Source organism: Psammomys obesus, unplaced genomic scaffold (assembly GCF_907164565.1).
Source record: "Psammomys obesus unplaced genomic scaffold, mPsaObe1.curated_primary_1811, whole genome shotgun sequence".
Taxonomy (NCBI): Eukaryota; Metazoa; Chordata; class Mammalia; order Rodentia; family Muridae; genus Psammomys; species Psammomys obesus.
The window spans coordinates 25,495,509-25,501,823 of NW_026585644.1; positions in this window are offsets into that span (position 1 = coordinate 25,495,509).

Here is a 6,315-nt window from a genome sequence, read left to right on the forward strand (position 1 = left end):
CTTCCTTCCTTCCTTCCTTCCTTCTTTCCTTCCTTCTTTCTTTTCTTTCTTTCTTCTTTCCTTCCTTCCTCTCTTCCCTTCTCTCTTTCTCCTTTTTGTCATTTCTTGTTGTCTTTTCACAAAATATGAAAACTGCCAAAATGGTCATTTTTCCCCCAGAATGAGTAATTTCTGGATAGCTTCCAGGTTAGCCCAATCTCTCAATATTCTCTATGGTCACTTTTGCTCCTCAGATAAATTTGAATGGAATGGAGGGTTCATTTTGAAATGCATTGTCTTTTCTAAGACATTCACTCAGGAAATGAGGCTTATGAGACAAACAGAGCTTCTGCAAACACCCTGGGAACAAGTTAAGATTTAGACTTTTTTTTTTAAATCTTTTATTTATTTTTTATTAATTACACTTTATTCATTTTGTATCCCCCCATAAGCCCCTCCCTCATCCCCTGCCGATCCCACCCTCCCTCCCCTTTCTGCATGCATGCCACTCCCCAAGTCCACTGATAGGGGAGGTCCTCCTCTCCTTCTTTCTGATCTTAGTCCATCAGTTCTCATCAAAAGTGGCTGCATTGTCCTCTACTGTGGCCTGGTAAGGCTGCTCCCCCCTCAGGGGGAAGTGATCAACGAGCAGGCCAATCAGATTATGTCAGAGGCAGTCCCTCTTCCTATTACTATGTAACCCACTTGGACACTGAACTGCCATGGGCTACACCTGTGCAGGGGTTCCAGGTCATCTCCACAAATAGTCCTTGGTTGGAGTATGAGTCTCTGGGAAGTTCCCTGTGTTCAAATTATCTTGTTCTGTTGCTCTGCTTGTGGAGTTCCCGTTCCCTCCAGCTCTTACTATTTCCCACTTCTTACATAAAATTCCATTCACTCTGCCCATCAGTTTTAAAAAGAAAATAAAAATGATCTTCCAATGATTTGGAAGGAAAATAAGAATGTTATTTTTTCTTAAACGGGCCAGAGATAGAAAGGAAATTTTCTTCTCATGGTAAATTTATTCCATTGTAGTGTTTGCTTTCTTTTCAATGTAAAAATAAACTTCTGCAAAAGGCACAAGAAGGAAGACATGAGTTTGAGAAGCATAATTCAGGGTTGTGTCCACATTTGTAGAAATGCTGCTTCTTCTTCTTCTTCTTCTTCTTCTTCTTCTTCTTCTTCTTCTTCTTCTTCTTCTTCTTCTTCTTCTTCTTCCTCTTCTTCTCCTCCTCCTCCTCCTCCTCCTCCTCCTCCTCCTCCTCCTCCTCCTCCTTCTCTTCTTCTTCTTTTCCTTTTTGGTTTTTCTCTGTGTAGCCTTGGCTGTCCTGGGCTCATTTTGTAGACCAGGCTGGCCTCAGTGGAAATTCTTTATAAGTAAGGTGAAGAAAAAAAAACTGGTTATTTGGTAATTCTCATAAATACTCCCCAGAGTCCACAAAGACTGATCAAATGTATTCCAGACCCCATAGAATCCAGGTTTCCCCTGTATCTGAAACCTCTAGTGCTCCTCTAATCACAGACATGAACCAAATGCCCAGGTAACATCTACATTTTTATTGCAATTTGCTTCTTTTTAATGCAGGGATAATTCTCCAGAGAATAAGAGCTCAAATGACAGCCTTTCAATTCCCTTCCCTTTCTACTAATTACTCTCAAGTGAAGAAGGGTAGATAGTCAGAGGACATTTTTATGTTTTTGTGAAGTATAGTAATTGTATTTCTTTTTTGACAGAATATATTTTATTTCTAAATAATCTATTTTCTTTCAATATCTTCATATAAAACATGACAAGTAATAATATCATTTGAGTTTTCTTTTGTCTTTAGGAAAACAATAGAATGTGTAATTGAATGTATCTTTTTTTCTTTTTAAACATTTTTTTTTTAGTTATTACAATTTATTCACTTTGTATCTCAGCTGGAGCCCCTTCCCTCATCCCCTCCCAATCCTGCCCTACCTACCTCTTCTCCTCCTATGCTCCTTCCCCAGTCTACTGATAACGGAGGTCCTCCTCCCCTTCCAACTGACCGGAGCCTATCAGGTCTCATCAGGACTGGCTGCACTGTCTTCCTCTGTGGCCTGATAAAGCTCCCCCGAGGGGGAGATAATCAAGAATCCAGCCACCAGGCCACAGAAGATGACAATGCAGCCATTCCTGATGGGATCTGATACACTAAGATCAGAAGGAAGGAGAGGAGGACCTCCCCTATCAGTGGACTTGGGAGGGGCAAGCAAGAAGAAGAGAGAGGAAGGGTGGGGCTGGGAGGGGAAGAGGGAGGGGCTTATGGGGGGATACAAAGTGAATAAACTGTAATTAATAAAAAAGAAAAAAGAAAAAAGAAAAATAAATTAAAAAACAACGATGTAAACATACTGGAAGACAGAAGAGTATTTAAATTTGTTGTGCAGTCTAAAGAAAACTGTTCTCAAAAAAAATACATTGGAGTATGTTGGGTAAAGAAGATATGTCTTCTGTAGTGAAATTTGAAAGTAAAATATTTCTTTGTCTTTAAAAAAAAAAAAAGCCAGCCACTGAGTTCATGTCAGAGACAGCCCCTGTTCCCTTTACTAGGGTGCCCACTTGGGCACTGAGATATCATGAGCTACATCTGTGCAGGGGTTTTAGTTTATCACCATGCATGGTCCTTGGTTGGAGTATCAGTCTCAGAAAGGACCCCTGTGCCCAGATTTTTGGTTCTGTTGTTCTCTTATGGCGTTCCTGTCTCCTCCAGGTCTTTCTATCTCCCCTTCTTTCATAAGATTCCCTACACTCTGCCCAAAGTTTCACTATGAGTCTCAGCTTCTGCTTTGATACCCTGTTGGGTAGTCTTTCAGAGGCCCTCTGTGGTAGGCTCCTGTCCTGTTCCCTATTTTCTCTCTCTTCCAAATTCTCTCTCTTCTGTTCCATTTACCTTTCTGGGTGAGGACTGATCATCTTACCCAGGGTCCTCCTTCTTGCTTAGCTTCTTTAGGTGTACAAATTTTAGTATGATTATCCTATATTATATGTCTATTATCCATGTATAAGTGAGTCTATACCATTTGTGTCTTTCTGCTTCTGGTATTTCAATACATATAATATAAACAATTATTCTTTCTATGCCATTTAGTTTTCTTTGTAATTGTAGCCATTCTTCACATTAGAATACACAAGTAAATTCAAATTAAACCGACTTTGAGATATCATCATGTCACAGCTCTTTATTGCCTTTGCTCTCCATGGCTAGCTCATCTTGTTTTCTTACACAGCTCATGACCACCTCCTCTGGCTGCGATCATGTATATAGACTGGCCCTCTCTTATCAAGCCTTAGTAAGAGAAAAATGCCACAAGTCAATCTGATGGGAGCAGTTTCTCAGTTGTGGCACCCTTCTCAAGTGTCTCTAGTTTAAGTTGTCAAAAACTAACCATCATATATCCTGGGCATGTGGGTCTGTGCTAAACAAAAACAGGTGAGCTTGAGCCTGTGAGAGAGTCAGTAAGCAGCCTTCCTCCATGGTCTCTGTTTCAAATTCCTGACTCTACTCCTCCTCATGTTGGACTGCAATCTGGAAGATGAAATATTATGCTCATTATTTTATCACAACAACAAAAATCAAATCTGAACATTATTTTTTTGAATGGGCGAGATGAAGTATTGTAATTTCTTAATTTTTATCTTATTTTATGTGTATGATTGTTTCACCTACATATATGTCTGTGTACCATGTGAATGCCCTGTTCCCACAGAGGCCAGAAAAAAAGCATTGGATTCCCTGGAACTGGAGTTACAAATGGCTGTAAGTCACCATTTGGGTGCTAGGAACTGACCTCGGGTCTCTAGGAGAGCAGCCAGCGTTCTTAACTTCTGAAAGATCTCTCTATCCCAAAATATCAGTGTAGTTTAATTTGTATTTTCCTGATGGCTAGTGAGGCTCAAAATTTTCTATACATTATTGATCATTTGTATTTTATTTTCTGAGAACTACCTGTTTGTATAATTACCTCATTTACTGAATGTTTGAATAGTGTGTTGCTAAGGTTTTTCAAGTTCTTTATATATAAGATAATACTTCTCTGCCAGACATATAGCTATCAAGGATTTTCTCTCATCTGTAGAGTATGCTTATACAGTTAACTGTTTCCTTTACTTTGCAGAAGTTTCTTAATTGAATAAAATGTCAACAATAGATGAATGTGTGAAGAAAATATGATCTATATGTGCAATGGACATTGTTCATCCAAAAAGAAAAATGAAGTTATATGACTTATAGGAAAATAAACGCAACTGGAGATTGTCACATTAAGTGAAATCAGGTAGACGACATCATATGTCTTATCTCCTTGTGAAGCCTACATTTTATATAGCCAAATAAAAGTCATGTATGCATGTATGACATGAAAATATGAGTGAAAATTCCCAGGGGAATGAAGGGGACTTACAAGAGAGAAAGAGTGCAAATAAGGGGACTAAAGCCAATGTACCATTTATCGTTGTGTGAAAACATCCTCTTAAAGAGTGCTGTATTCCTGGATACAGATAATGAGGAAAAATGCTAGCTAAAAGGATAAAAATATATGTTCTAAAACAGAGAATAGAAAACTAGGAATTATGAAAACCAGAATAATGAAAAGAGGTTAAAAAATTAAGTTATTTATTTTTTATATATATACAGGTGTTTTGCCTATGTCTCTGTCTGTGTGCTATGTATTCAGTGCCTATAGAGACCAAAAAAGCATGCAATCACTTGGGGATAGAGTTACAGACAGTTGTGATCCACCGTGTCAGTGCTAAGCACTAAACCTGGGTCCTCTGGAAGGGCAGCCGGAGCTCTTAACTACTGATCCAGCTCTCTTGTCTCAAAACACTTTCAAAATTATGACCAAAATATAAGAAAATAAGAAAGATAGAGAATCAGAACATCAGACAGATACAGAGAGTTTAGAGAGGAAGGAGAGGGTTGGTTTTTTTATTAACATTTTTTTTTTTACAGATAGATAATTACTGGTTTTAAAATATAGTTGATCCTGTATGTTGATTTCATAATAATAACTATAGGACATACTAGCAGATCTTGGGATTTTGTTGTTTTGGGTTAGTTTGTTTGTTTTCTGCTTTAGTGAGTGCTGAAGGAAAGGCCTTGCACATGCTAAAAAAGTACCGTGTCTACCTCTGATCATGGTTTCATTTCAATTTTACTATTTTCTATTTTGAAGCAGGGTCTAGCTAACTTGCTAGGCTGTTTATGAATTCATTCTATAGTCCAGGCTATCCTTGAATTAGCAGTTTGTGATGTATGAGGACAGAACCTACATAGTTTTTACCTGTTTCTTACTAACTTAGATGTGTTTCATTTTTTTGCCTTTGCTGAATAATCTTGCTGGTACTTCCAGCCTGATTTGAACAGGAGAGCTGGGAGTGAATGTCCTTGGTGGTTCAGGGACAGAAAAAAGTTGTTTTCCACCATTGATGGTGATGAGATTTTCACAAATGGTAGTTATCATTTTGAAGAAAATTTCTTCATATGTTTTATTGAAAGATTTGACCATAAAAGAATGTTATACTTAATCATTTTTCCCTTTATTTTTAAGGTGATCATGTAATGATCAGCTGGGGGTAGCTCAGTGGTTAAGAAAGTTCCCATATGGTGCAGCCTACAACTGCCCATAGCTGCATCTCCAGATGTGATGCCATCTCTGGCCTCCGTAGGCATCCACAAACATAACAAACACATTTTCATAATTTAATCTTAAGAAGGGAACTGAATTCTGAAAAAAATCATTAAAAAAGATTTTAATGTTAAACAAACCTTACATTCCAAAGAAAATTTCTTTTTATTCACAATGTGTGGTCTTTTTCATATGCTGTCAGAATCACAGTAGTTTCAGGAAAAAATAGAGAATTTTTGACCAACAAATAAATTTCTCTAAATTATTCTGAAGTGCCATGTTCAAGTAGAAGAATGATGCCAGGGAAAATAAGGACTTGCAGGTTGGAGTCAACAAAAATAAAATAGATAAAGTAAATAGAGAAAACCAATATTGGCATAATTTTAAGTGCATAAAATACTGATAAATAATTAATTACATTATAATCATTATGGTGCATAAATGAAAGCAGCATTAAAATACAGGACAAAAATCCTGCAAACTACAAGAAGGTGAAAGTGAATTAGGAAATATAATCAGAAACCTTGGCTGTGTTCCAAAAGCACATGCAGGGACAAAGAAACTAAAAACAACAAGAATTTAAGGACAAAGGTATATCTCATAGACAGAGTACTTGTTAGAATGCATGAAACTCTGTTTTCAATTTCCAGCATGAAAAAAAAAATGGAAGGAAGGAAGCAAAGA